Raw genomic sequence first — 15,214 nt, forward strand, 5'->3', positions numbered from 1 at the left:
GTCGGACAAAGGTAATGATCGGGGATGCACTCTCACTAATGGAAACCAAAACTGCCGGCAGCCGATTTCAACCGTTGAGATTTGTTTTGCAAAATATATTTTATATAAGATATAAAAGTATATATATTATGGTTTCTAAAATGTTTGCAAGAAGGTTTTAATTCCCAGGATCCATATGAGTGGAGAGTGCAACACTGTTCCTTGCAGCCGAGGGAGAGGTCATCTCTTGTCGGGCAGTGTATGATCATTATGGGCTGAGAGGTTAAGTGTAAGACCATTGAGGATAATGCCTGATGGGCTAATCTTGCATCTGCCCACAGTCCCTTGGTGTTACAAGGTGGCTTGGCCCAGGGACCTCTTAGGGTAAGTGTTGGGCCCGTAGAGCCCATTTGATGGGTTTCAGGGGGTGCACTGTCTTTAATAGTGTATTCGGCCAGGCCTTGTAACAAAGGCTGGGCCGAACCCATGTGGCTGATGTGTAGATCAAGCCTTGGGTCCCACGCCATACAAGGAAGCCCAACTGGGCAGCAGTTAAGAGAGTTAAGTGAGCACATAAGCTTAATGGGCCTAAAGCCCAATTCGAACTGGGCTGTTTATTTAGTTAATAAAGGGGCGAATTCTGAAGTGGATCAGCTAATAGGATTGGGCTTAGACCCTATCCACTTAGAGAGTCCAAGATCTGAATAAGATTTAGATCTGGAAACCTCCTAATTAGATTAGGAGATGACTGATCTGATCTCAAGATAAGATAAGGATTATCCCATATCACTTAAAGGGACTTCTAACCCAAATGTGCTTTGGATTAGCAACTCCTAATCTGATTAGGAGCTGGTCCCTTTAAGATTATAAAAGAAGAAGGGGGTGGCAGCCTTTAGACACAGATTATCAGGTTTTCTTTAGTACTAAAAAGAAGAGAGAATTCTGCTGCCTGCAAATACTCTCTTGCCGCCTCCCTGTTCTTGCTGCCCTGTTTTCCAGTTCGATCTCCAGTTGTGGGAAAAGTCAAGATTGGATCTTGACATCAGTTCTTTGAGAAAGGATTGAAAGGAAGCTGTGCTCACGTACCATCTTGCTGATTCTTGCAAAGGACAGAGTTCTTGGAGAAGAACACTGCTGATCGTGCTCCACCTGCACTGCGCCATCTTCAGTGGGAGCAGTCTTTGGATCCTTTCTTGGGCGTGAACAGCTTCGTTGGGAGATTCTACTTCTCCGTATCAGGTATAATTCTCTCCTACTCCTTTTGGTTCAGATCTGGTTCAGTTTAAGGTTCAAGAATGATCCTTGAAAATATGATTTTCTAAATAGGGAATATGATTCCCAGTTGAAGGGAGAAAAAAAAATTTTGAAATTCGCCCCTTATTCCGTGATCTTTGGGCGTCCATGGGATGGATCTCTCATCCCTTTAGTGGTATCAGAGCCATGGTTCAAATCTTGAACCATCTTGTTTCAGATCTAAACTTGTGCAAATGGGCAGAAGGTGTTCTACCCGATTTGCGCAGATATGGGTTTTGGGAAATTTGTTCCCAAAATTAATGGGCGAATAATCTGAAATTAATTTTACATAAATCTGATTATTATTTAGAATTGTCCTTTATGATTTTCTTGATTTATGGGCTGTTCGTACAAGAGGAGATCGAAATCTTGTTTTGCACAGGGAACCTGCAAGATTTGCAGTTTCTTGATTTATTTATTACATTTGGTCTGTAAATAATTTTTTTATTTTCTAGACTCAATGTATAGGTATTCGATCTGATGTAATTATTAATAGAAATAGGGTTTCTATTTATTTTAATTTTGGATCAAAGATGGTGGCGCAGAAAGGGAGATTTCGTAGAGAAGAAGATTTCGGAGATGGGAGAATCGCTATCTGCGATTTGCAGTTTGTGAAACTGCATTCTGTGATCTAACCTCTGTTTTGCAGGATGGATTGTGTGAACAACCCTGTTTGACTGATTCTTGATTTTCTTTTATCAGTAATTAATTTCAGATTATTTTCTTGAATTAAAGATTTAATTAAAGATCAAACCCTAGACCCATTCGAACCAAGATTGGTTCAAACTGTTTGGACCGAATCTAGGGTTTAAATCAAGGCTGAAAGTCAGCCCTAATTTTCCCACTAATGGGCCTAAGGATTGATATTTAATTAAATGGTTAATTCGGCCCAACCTGTAAAGGCCTAGTTTTAAATAGTTAAAACTGCTAAAAGCCCACTTAACACATAAAGCTATATGGGTTGAACCGTTCGGCCCATATACCTGAATAATATTAATGGTTAATATTATGGATTTAAAATGGGCTGCAAATGGGCTTTACAAATAATTAATTGATTGAATCAATTTATCCCTACATAAGATGTGTGGATGTGTGATGTGCTACGTACATGGGCCATAAATGCTTGGCCCATGCTCAATCGATAGTGGCTCTTGCGCACACCATGGCTGAATGCACATCATTGCCATGGTGTCCCTTTTGGTCATTGGATGACCTCCCTCATTGGTGGGCCCCACACCTCATCATGAGGTCTCGTGCGGAACCCTAGCCGTTTTAGGCCCACCAAAATCTGGCTTTTTGAAAGTCAGTGGGAGCCACTTTGGTTTGACCTAAAGATAGAATTTGGGTGTAATTATCTGTTCCCTCCAGCTAATATGAGTGTATGTGATAGGGAGATTCATATGATGAACTCTCTAAAGGCCTTCCATCATTAGCACGAGGATGGGTCCTTCAGTAATGAGGAAACGCACCAGAAAATGGGCTATCCATTTGCTGTTGGGCTTGTCTAAGTGTTTCATAAGATGATAGGGGCGTCATAGACCGATGTGGGAGGGGCTTCACCAGAAAATGGGAACTCTCTCACGGTCCCTCGGCGTTCACGAATATGATGGGTAAGCACTCACTGGACAGAAAGGTTTACCTGAAAACGGCTCTGAAACAGTTGGCCTCATGCACCCTATGTGATTACCCACATTTCCAGAGACAACCCGTAGTCTCCGTCACTGAGAAAGGAGGGAAATCTCAGAGATGAATAAATGGAAATGGATCATAGATTAAAATCCATATCTATGAAATGAACATGAATCAAATTAGGTTGTGGACTACCCCCTAAATGCAAGGATCCAGGTATGTTCACTGTCCCCTGTAAAATAGGAAATGTCCAGATCAAAAAAGCAATGTTAGATCTAGGAGCTTCGATAAATGTCATTCCCCATTCTATTTACATGACCATGAATCTTGGACCACTGAAAGAGACGGGTGTAATCTTACAACTCGCTGATCAATCTACTACATACCCAAAGGGGGTTTTGGAGGACGTTTCGGTCCAAGTTAATAATCTGGTGTTTCCTGTCGATTTCTATGTGATCGATATGGAAGAAGATAATTCTTCCAATTCGACTCCAATTTTGTTTGGAAGACCCTTTCTTAAGACATCCAAAACTAAAATTGATGTGCATAAGGGGACACTTACCATGGAATTCGATGGTGAAATTATCAAGTTGATGATGCCATGAGATATCCTAACGATAAGCATTCCATTTTTTCTATAGATATCACTGACTCTTTGGTGCAACAAACTTTTGAACTAGATGATGAAGACACGCTGAAAGTTGCACTTAACAATAGTCCTGATCAATTGCAACAAGTAGGGCAAAAGTTTGTGCTGAAATCACAATTACAAAATTTGACTTCTGAGCTCGACTCTTTTGAAATTACTCATAATGCGTCTTTTATTAGTTTACCTCCAGCTCACACAAAACTCCTTCCATCTATTGTGCAGGCACCTCAGCTGAAGCTGAAATCATTGCCAAAGCACCTAAAGTATATGTTCCTAGGCAAGAGGGAGACACTTCTTGTTATAATCTCCTCCAAACTTGATGCATCAGAAGAGAGGAAACTGATTCATACACTCAAGGAATGCAAAGAAGCGATTGGATGGACTGTAGCTGATATCAAGGGAATAAGACCATCTACCTGTATGCACAAAATACTTTTTGAAGAAGACTCCAAACCTGCAATAGGAGCCCAATGCCGATTAGACCCACCTCTGATGGAGGTGGTGAAGAAAGAAGTTTTAAAACTTCTAGATGCTGGAATAATCTATCCAATTTCAGACAGTAAGTGGGTAGGTCTGGTACAGGTGGTTCCGAAGAAAACAGGTATAACTGTGGTTGAAAATCAAGATGGTGAGTTGGTGCCTACCCGAATTCAAAACGGGTGGCGGGTGTGTATAGATTACCAGAAGCTAAATTCGTTAACTAGAAAAGATCACTTTCTGCTTCCTTTTATCGAACAAATGCTTGAAAGATTAGCTGGCAAATCTCATTATTGTTGCCTTAATGGTTATTCAGGGTTTCATCAAATCCCAGTTGCGCCAGAGGACCAAAAAAATGTTAGACAGTGTATGCCCTTAGCTCCAATCAGATTGATGTACATTATGACATTTATTGTAAATGAATAAAGTACATATTTGATTCATGTTATAGTGGTGTGTTTCTATGTAATACCCTTAAACTGGACACTTATGAGACTTGTGTTAGTTTAGAATGTTCACAGCCATTGGATAAGTCTGGGGAGATTTATTCTGCTAAGGCTGACACTGATGTGCCGCCAAGTGTAGGGGTGGCCTGTCTCAGCTGCCAGGGTAAGACCCGAGGTACATGCAATGTAGGTTTACTTGAAACCCTCAACCGGACCAGATTTCCACTATTGCCCTGGACCTTGGTGATTAATGGGCAAAACTAGAAAGTTACACCTGACCTCTAGACTTGATTATGATACTGCACTAGGTGTCGGATTGGACTATCTTTGATATGCCAATCTGTGAGATCCTTAGTGGGGGTCAAAACCTGGGTATGTTGGGACAGTCTGAGAATTCATCTGAGTGGGTGATCATAGTGAAAGGATCAGCCCCTTTGTCGGACAAAGGTAAAGATTGGGAATGCACTCTCTCTGATGGAAACCAAGACTACCGGCAGCCGATTTCAATCGTTGAAATTTGTTTTACAAAATATATTTTACATACGGATATAAATATATATATATATATATATATTATATTATGGTTTCAAAATGTTTGCGAATGGTTTTGATTCCCAGGATCCATGTGAGTAGAGAGTGCAGTACTGTTCCTTGCAGCCAAGGAAGAGGTCCTCTCTTGTCGGGCAGTGTTTGATCATTATATGCTGAGAGGTTAAGTGTAAGACCATTAAGGGTAATGCCTGATTGGCTAATCTTGCATCTGCCCACAGTCCCTGAGTTTTTATAAGGTGGCATGGCCCAGGGACCACTTAGTGTAAGTGTTGGGCCCATTAGGAGTCTATGAGATGGGCTTCAGGGGATTCACTATCTTTTTAGTGAATTCGGCCAGGCCTTGTAACAGAGGGTGGGTTGAACCCATGTGGCTGATGTGTAGATTGATGGGAATAAATAGTATCATATTTTTATCCCTAAATATTCATTTTTTTACATTAAATTAGCACTTAATTGGACTCATTACTCTTGTATTTCAATTCAGGGCAAGCAAGAAGGCGACAGGAGGAAAACAAGGCTAATTAGATAATTTTGCACAGTTTTGGAACCGTTCAGTAATATGGGAATAACTCTCACATCCAGACTCCGATTGGGATGATTCAAGATGTATTGAAAAGATAAGGGAGAACTACACAATGTTCATGTTCTGGGTTTTGACAGATTCTGTCTGAATCGAGGTCAAAATCGGGCCCGAAGTCGGAGAAAATTCGTAGAGAAGCCCAGCCCACAGCTGAAGCCCAATTCGCAAAAGAGTCTTGTAGCAGCCCAATTTATTGAAGAAGCCCAACTCGAATTCAAGAATAAAGAGTCCCATCAGATTTAAATTTCAAATATAATTCTAGAAGGATAAGAGGATTGAGATTACTAGATAAGTGATAGGATTAGATCAAAACTGATTAGGACTTTCTATTTTTGAGGATAATCTCCTAAGAGGAGTTGGAGAGAGCCCCTCCTCCTAAAGCTATATAAAGGGGGGGGGGGGTGGACCAGCTTTAGGCATAAATCAATCAATCAAGAAATCAAGCAAGCAAGCAATCGATCCATCTTGGAAGCAAAGCAAGAAGGAGACGACAACCATGAGCGACTAAGCTTTTCTTTTCTGATTCAAGGGGGATTATTGATTCGATTGTGTCATCGTGAGGTTATGTGTTTAATTTAAATTCTTGCTTTTAATTAAAGTATTCGTTGATTCTTGTGCATGTTCTTATGGATGTTAATGTTAATTAGTCTGACAAATTAATTAATGTTGATCTTCCTACTGCTATCCATGGTTCGATGATCCGTAATTGTCACGAATAGTGGTACAAGTAGCAATTAGGTTATTATCCTACATGGGTCAATTGTTCGTGACAACCTTTGACCAATGTATGGCTATGTTTTAACCTAAGGGGAATCAACAGAACAAGATTCGATAATTGTAGCTATCTCAATTATTGTTATTTTGGTTTAACTGTTTTCACAAAGGTTATTGCTATCATTAATTGATATGGAACGCTATCGTACCTAGTCAGTTAATGATAAGTGTTGATCGAATGCTGGGTTTAGTTAACTAATTCAGGAAAACACGAGGTTTATTATGGCTATCCTAATAAATCCTAAGGTTAAATACTTGAATTGGAAGACTGTTGAAGTTTACCTATGATCGATGACCGATTAACTCAATCCGAACCCTTGGATCAGAATTCGGTAAAACTGAATTTTCCTTGTTAGTTGTTAATTGCTCTTTTGTTATTTTAGAAATTTAAATTATTCAAATTGCCCACTCTTTATATTGCACATTTGGCTGAGAAATTAATTAGTGGCTCCCTGTGGGATTCGACCTTGTACCACAGTTACTACAAGTTGGACTAGAATTAATTTTGAGGGCTTCGACAACCTGTCAAAATTTTGGCGCCGTTGCCGGGGAGCTATTTTAATTTCTTAGCTTCGTGCCTTCCATTTGTGCTAACCTCTTTTGTTTTATGACTCATTCTTCTCAAAAAGGTGAACTAGAATATATTCCTGAATTGAGAAGAAAAAACACCTGAGGCGGCTTGGCAATTGATCTCCAACATGGTTGAGAACTTTCAACAATTTAGAGCAAGAATAGATGGAGCTATCAGACGTGTTAATGAGGTAAGCTATTCTAATCTAGAAAGTCTAATTTCTGATCTAACTGCTTTGGTTTGTCAATTGGCTGCAGGGCAATTAAAAACGACTGCGGTTTGTGGCATATGCTCAATTCCTGGGCATCCTACGGACATGTGCCCATCATCGCGAGATGACTCAATGCAACAAGTCAATGCCGTAGGAGGATTTCCTGGCCAACCTCAACGCAAATATGATCCTTATTCTAACTATTACATCCTGGGTGGAGGGATCATCCCAATCTGAGCTATGGAAATCAAAGAGGGCCACAGAGATTCCAGCCTCAAGCTTTCAACAGACCACCTACAATTCTAGCATTTACCCAAGCCCAAAATCAACCCTCGAGTTCAGGTATGTCTTTAGATGAGATAGTTAAGGCTCTAGCAACTAACACTCAACAATTCCAACAGGAAACAAGGGCCAACATCCAGAACATAGGGAACCAAATCAGTCAACTTGCTACTTCTATTAGCAAGTTGGTGGCACAAACTTCTGGAAAACTACCATCACAGATGGTGGTCAATCCCAAGGAGAGTGCTAGTGCAATGGTGCTAAAAAGTGGGAAGGAATTGCAGTCACAGCTTGCTTCGCCAAGGAAAGTGGATGAAGAGCAGAAAGAAGATGAAGAACAAGATCTGCCTGAGAGTTCCAATAAGGAAATTTTGTAAGTAGAAGATATGAATGAGGAGCTCGAATTAAGTGCACAATTGGATATGAAGGAAGAGTTAGATTCATCCTGTGTACATTCCATTTTTTCTATAGATATTACTGACTCTTTAGTGTAGCAAACTTTTGAACTAGATGATGAAGACACACTGAAAGTTGCACTTAACAATGGGCTTGATCAATTACAACAAGCAGAAAAGGAGTTTGTGTTGAATCCTGAATTGCAAAATTTGACTTTTGAGTTGGAATCTTTTAAAACTATAACTCTTAATTTACCTCCAGCTCACACAAAACTCCTTCCAACTATTTTGTAGGCCTTTATTCCAAATTTGAACCTGCCCATGATGGATGAAAGAGGAGCACACCGAAAGCTGCGACCACGAGAGTTAGAGGATCCATGATAGGGAAGTTATTTTTCCCTTTTTCTTTTTGTTTTGCATTTCTAGTCTAGTTTTTCTGCCCTTTCTCTGCATTTCACCTCAAATTGGGGACAATGTAAGTTTTAAGTGTGGGGCAGGAGATTTAGGTTAGAATTTAGGTTGCGTTTTAAAATTTGATTTAGGTCATGTTTTTTTGCATTTGCTTTTCAAAAAAAAAAAAAAAAAAACCTCAACTCTTTTGAAATCAATTGAAACAGTGTTCTAGGAAGATTCTTGTGAACGGAGTAAAGAAATATGATCAAGGAGTACATGACTTATCTGAAGTCATTTCCAGTTAAGCTAGTTCTAAATTCAGGTTTAAGTAAATAGGGTACTTCACCATTGTCACAATTGGTAGGACGGAGCATAAAATGCACATACCGGTTAAGTAATCTAATGGTAGGATGGAGCATAAAATGCACCTATCAGCCAAGTCATCTGATAGTAGGACGGAGCATAAAATGCACCTACTAGCTAGTAATTCAAACAGTAGGATGGAGCATAAAATGCACCTACTGACCAAGTAATCCAAAAGTGAGATGGAGCATAAAATGCACTCACTTCTTCAGAGGAGAGAAAAGAGAAAAAGTAAATAAAAAAAGAGAGGAGATAAAAAGGTTTTCCCTGATTTACTACCTGGTTTGCAGTAGCAAAAATTGGATCGACTAATGACTTGGTTGTGTTGATTTAACGGTTCACAATATATAACCTAGAATATTTGTGGAAAAAGATGAAGGAGAGTTGAGTTTAAATATCAGTAGGATAGTTAGTTTGTTCTTGTTCTATATTTGCTTGAATTTTGTCTTGCCCGAGGACGGACAAGGTTTAAGTGTGGGAGGATTTGATGGGAATAAAAAGTATCATATTTTTATCCCCAAATATTCATTATTTTACATTAAATTAGCACTTAATTGGACTCATTACTCTTGTATTTCGATTCAAGGCAAGCAAGAAGGCGATAGGAGGAAAACAAGGCTAATCGGACGATTTTGCACAGTTTCGGCACCGTTCAGTACTCTGGGCATAACTCTCACATCCAAAATCTGATTGGGATAATTCAAGATGTATTGGAAAGAAAAGGGAGAACTCCACAACTTTCATGTTCTAGGTTTGGACAGATTCGGTCTGCATCGAGGTCAAAATTGGGCCCGAATTCGGAGAAAATTCGTAGAGAAGCCCAGCCCACAGCTGAAGCCCAATTCGCAAAAGAGCCTTGTAGCAGCCCAATTTATTGAAGAAGCCCAACTCGAATTCAAGAATAAATAGTCCCATCAGATTTAATTTCAAATGTAATTCTAGAAGGATAAGAGGATTGATATTACTAGATAAGAGAGATTACTAGATAAGAGATAGGATAGGATTAGATCAAAACTGATTAGGACTTTCTATTTTTGAGGATAATCTCCTAAGAAGAGTTGGAGAGAGCCCCTCCTCCTAAAGATATATAAAGGGGGGGGGGGGGGGGGGGACAGACCAACTTTAGGCATAAATCAATCAATCAAGAAATCAAGCAAGCAAGCAGTCCATCCATCTTGGAAGCAAAGCAAGAAGAAGATGACAACCATGAGCCGCTAAGCTTTTCTTTTCTGATTCAAGGGGGATTGTTGATTTGATTGTGTCATCGGGAGGTTATGTGTTTAATTTAAATTCTTGCTTTCAATTCAAGTATTTGTTGATTCTTGTGCAAGTTCTTATGGATGTTAATGTTAATTAGTCTGACAAATTAATTAATGTTGATCTTCCTACTGCTATCCATGGTTCGATGATCCGTAATTATCACGAATAGTGGTACAAGTAGCAATTAGGTTATTATCCTACATGGGTCAATTGTTCGTGACAGCCTTTGACCAATGTATGGGTATGTTTTAATCTAAGGGTAATCAATGGAACAAGATTCGATAATTGCAGCTATCTCAATTATTGTTATTTTGGTTTAACTGTTTTCACAAAGGTTATTGCTATCATTAATTGATATGGAACGCTATCGTACCCAGTCGGTTAATGATAAGTGTTGATCGAATGCTGGGTTTGGTCAACTAATTCAGGAAAACACGAGGTTTATTATGTTTATCCTAATAAATTGATGACCAATTGACTCAATCCGAACCCTTGGATCAGAATTTGGTAAGACTGAATTTTCCTTGTTAGTTGTTAATTGCTCTTTTGTTATTTTAGAATTTTAAATTATTCAAATTGCCCACTTTTTATATTGTGCATTCGGCTGAGAAATTAATTACTGCCTCTCTGTGGGATTCGACCTGGTACCACAGTTACTACAAGTTTATAGTAAGGTGGGACTAGAATTAATTTTGGGGGCTTCGACAACCCGTCATAGATCAATGTTTGGGTCCCACGCCATACAAAGAAGCCTAACTGGGTAGCAGTTTGGAAGCAGTTTGAGCACTTGGACTTATTGGGCCTAAAGCCCATTTTGAACTGGCCTAATTTGATTAGTTAAGTAAAGGGGGTGGATCCGCGATTAAATCAGCAGATAGGATAGGGTCTTACCCTATCCACTCAGAGAGTCCATATCTGAATTCAGATCTGGAAACCTCCTAATGAGATTAGGAGAGAGTTGATCTAATCTGCAGATAAGATAAGGGCTTATCCTTATCTCTTAAAGAGAACTTCTTATCCAAATACAGATTTGGATTAGGAAACTCCTAATGCGATTAGGAGCTCTCTTTAAGCCTATAAAAGGAGGAGGGGGCAAACCATTCAGATGATCCTCACATCCAAAAGCATCCCTAGAAATCTCAGAGATCAGATCTTAGGGCACCCAGAGAGAAGATAGCAACAGTGTGACTGCGCCATCTTCTCCCTGTGATTTCCTCCAGTTTCCGTCACACTGCCAGTTCAATCTCCATTGTAAGAGCGATGAAGAGGTGTCTTGATATCAGTCTTTGGAGAAAGGCTGATCTGAAGTCATGCTCACTGCCTCCACCGAATTCTTGCTGAAGAATTTGGTTCGTTGGATAGACCCTACCGATTCTGCTCCACCACTCACTATGTCATCTTCAGTGGGAGCAATCTTTGGAGTCTTTCTTTGGGCGTGAACACCTTCGTTGGGAGATATTGCTTCTTCGTATCAGGTATATCCCTCTCCTACCGTTTTGGTTCAGATCTGGTTCGGTTCTTGGTTCAAGATTGATCCTTGAAAAATACAGTTTTTTCTAAAACAGGGAATGTGATTCCCAGATGGGAGAGAGGAAATTTTTTGAAATTTTGCCCTACCTTCCTATAGGGTTCGGCCATCCATATGATGGACCTCTCATCCCTTCAGAAAAGACTACCTTCACCTGCCCCTTTGATACTTTTGCTTACTGCCGTATGCCATTCGGTCTCTGCAATGCTCCCGCCACATTCCAAAGATGCATGGTTAGTATATTTTCAAATTATGTGGAAAACATTATAGAGGTATTTATGGACGATTTTACAGCTTATGGAGATTCTTTTGATTCGTGCCTATCTAACCTTACAAAAGTGCTTGAAAGGTGTATAGAAAAGAACTTCGTGCTGAATTATGAAAAATGCCATTTCATGGTCGACCAAGGCATCATTCTAGGGCATGTAGTCTCTTCTAAGGGAATTGAAGTTGATAAAGCCAAGATAGATATTAAATCCCAGCCTTATCCCACAAGCATACGGGAAGTTCGCTCTTTCCTTGGACATGCAAGATTCTATCGAAGATTCATCAAGGATTTTTCCAAGATAACTTGTCCCTTATGTAATTTGCTCCAGAAAGATGTGACGTTTGATTTTGATGAAGCGTGAAAGGCAGCATTTGATAAGTTAAAGGAATCGCTGACCTCTCAAAATTATGTACTATGCAAGCAATTATGTTGTCGGTGTCGTTCTTGGACAGAGGGTTGAAAGAGCCGCTCATGCGATATACTATTTTTCGAGAACCCTTGATGCTGCCTAATGCAATTATTCAACAATAGAGAAGGAACTATTGGCTGTAGTTTTTGCCCTAGAAAAATTTTGCTCATATTTATTGGGTACTAAAGTGATTGTTTATTCTGACCATGCAGCCCTAAAATATTTGCTTGCCAAGAAAGAAGCAAAACCAAGGCTCATCCGCTGGATTCTCCTACAACAAGAATTCAACCTTGAAATCCGCGACAAGAAGGATTCAGAAAATTTGGTTGCAGATCATCTTATTAGACTGATCACAAGTGAAGAGGCAACACCTTTGAAGGACGAATTCCCGGACGAGCACCTTTTTACAATTCAAGAAGAAACTCCATGGTATGCAGACATTGTTAACTATTTGGTTACGAGAACCATACCAGGAGAATTATCAAGAGCTCAAAGAGATAAGGTAAAAAGCGATGCCAAATACTACATCTTGGATGACCCATATCTATGGAAACAATCTCTGATCAGATCCTTCGAAGGTGCGTGCCCGACCCTAAAATCCCTTCCATTCTTCAGTTTTTCCATTCATATGTCTATGGGGGCCATTTCGGCCCAAAAAGAACAGCACAAAAGGTACTGGAGTGCGGATTATTTTGGCCTACTCTATTTCGTGATGCTTATATGTTCTGCAAGGCCTATGAACAATGCCAAAAGACGGGTAACTTAATCATAAAAATCAAATGCCGCTTACCCCTATACTTGTATGTGAAATATTTGATGTATGGGGTATAGATTTCATGGGCCCGTTTCCTTCCTCTTTTGGTAATGTTTACATTCTACTAGCTGTGGATTATGTTTCAAAATGGGTAGAAGCTAAAGCTACCCAGACTGACCATGCTAAAGTTGTAGATTTTGTCAAGTTCCACATTTTTTCCAGGTTCGGAATGCCCAGGGCAATAATAAGTGACCGAGGCACTCCTATAGGTATGTCTTCCTATCGCTTGGTATTTGGCAAGCCATGTCATCTCCCTGTCGAATTGGAACATAAAGCATACTGGGCGGTCAAGCAATGCAACATGCACATGGATGAAGTAGGAGAACAAAGGAAGTTGCAGCTGCAAGAACTCGAAGAGATTCGCAACGACGCTTATGAGAGCTCTCAAATCTACAAGGAAAAGGCAAAAGCCTTCCATGACAGAATGATTTGAAGGAAAGATTTCGTAGTTGGTCAGAAAGTTCTTCTTTTCCATTCTAGGCTTAAACTCTTTCCTGGTAAGTTGCGATCTCGGTGGGTTGGGCCTTTCACTGTTACTGATGTTTTACCCAATGGAGCAGTTGAGATTCAAAGTCCAACCACAGCTAAAAGTCAAAGTAAATGGGCACCGTCTAAAACCTTTCTATGAAGGATTTCAGATATACAATGTGGAAGAGGTATCTCTTGAAAGCCCAAATTATACAAAGTAAGGCATGAAATTCTGTCCTCCTCACCCACCTTCCACCGCATTAGGGAAGACCCCTTATCTTTATACTTCTGCAATCTTTCTGAAATTAAGTGTGGGGGGGAGGGGAGTGTAGGTTTTAACTGCTTTTTAGTATTAAAAAAAAAAACTCAACTCTTTTGAAATCAATTGAAACAATATTCTGGGAAAATTCTTGTGGACCTAGTAATGAGGTACAATTAAAAAGTACACAACCTATCTGAAGCCATTCCCTTTTAAGCTAGTCCTAAATTCAGGTTTAAGTAAACAGGGCAAATACTTTACCATTGCTACAATTGGTAGGATGGAGCATAAAATGCACCTACCGGTCAAGTAATCCGATGGTAGGATGGAACATAAAATGCACCTACCGGTCAAGTAATCCGATGGTAGGATGGAACATAAAATGCACCTACCGGTCAAATAATCCGATGGTAGGATGGAGCATAAAATGCACCTACCAGCCAAGTCATCTGATAGTAGGACGGAGCATAAAATGCACCTACTGGCCGAGTAATCCAAAAGTGAGACAAAGCATAAAATGCACTCACTTCCTCAAAGGAGAGAAAAAGAAAGTAAAAAGAGAGAAAAGATAAAAAGGTTTTCCCTGATTTACTACCTGGTTTGCAGTAGCAAAAATTGAATTGACTGATGAATGAGTCGTATATGACTTGATTGTGTTGATTTAACAGTTTGCAATATTTAACCTAGAATATTTGTGGAGAAAGATGAAGGGGAGATGAGCTTAAAATTTGGTAGGATAGTTAGTTTGTTCTTGTTTTATTTTTACTTGAATTTTGTCTTACCCGAGGAGGGGCAAGGTTTAAGTGTGGGGGGATTTGATGAGAATAAAAATTATCATATTTTTATCCCTCAATATTCAGTATTTTATACTTAATTAGTACCTAATTGGACTCACTATTCTTGTATTTCGATGTAGGGCATGAAAGAAGGCATAGGGTGATAAAAAAGGCTAATCGGGTAATTTTGCACAGTTTCGGCGTAGTGTAAAAATTTGGGCATAACTCTCCCATTCGGACTCCGATTGAGATGATTCAAGATGCATTGGAAAGATAGAAAAACTCTACAACTTTCAGGTTTTGAGTTTTGATAGATTCGGACTGCATCGAGGTCAAAATTGAGCTCGAAGTCTAAGCCAATTCGTAGAGAAGCCTAGTTCGCAAAGAAGCTCAGTTCACAGAGAAGCCTTGCAGCAGCCCAATTCGTTGAAGAAGCCCAATACGAATGCAAGAATAAGAAACATCAAAGAGTCCTATCAGATTCAATTTTCTATTGTATTTCTAGAAGGATAAAAGAGATTAAGATTACCAGTTAAGAGATAGGAGTATATTAGATCTAATCTAGGCATTATCTATTAGAGAGCTAAACTCCCAATGAAGAAAAAACTCCTTAGAGGAGCAGGAGACAGTTCCCTCCTAAGTCTATATAAAGGGGGCGGACTAGCACCCAAGGGCATCATCAAATCCTCCAAGAGAGCTTCAGCCTTAAAGATGAGCAATCAGCAACCAAGGAGGAAGAAGTAGAGTTTGCTCCCTCTCATCTAGAAGCTGTGATTTCATCAGGAAGTGTCTGTAAGGTTTTAATTTCTGGTTGAAGGGTTAGGGAAGCTTTGATTCT

At 39.7% G+C, this 15,214-nt stretch overlaps 1 pseudogene; it reads left to right on the forward strand.

Annotated features, from left to right (window-relative positions):
* Window positions 1–15,214, forward strand: part of LOC148800596 (uncharacterized) — a 68,972-nt pseudogene that overhangs the window by 5,380 nt on the left and 48,378 nt on the right.

The sequence above is a fragment of the Nelumbo nucifera genome, chromosome 4 (genome assembly GCF_055504915.1).
Source record: "Nelumbo nucifera cultivar China Antique chromosome 4, China Antique-T2T, whole genome shotgun sequence".
NCBI classification, from domain to species: domain Eukaryota; kingdom Viridiplantae; phylum Streptophyta; class Magnoliopsida; order Proteales; family Nelumbonaceae; genus Nelumbo; species Nelumbo nucifera.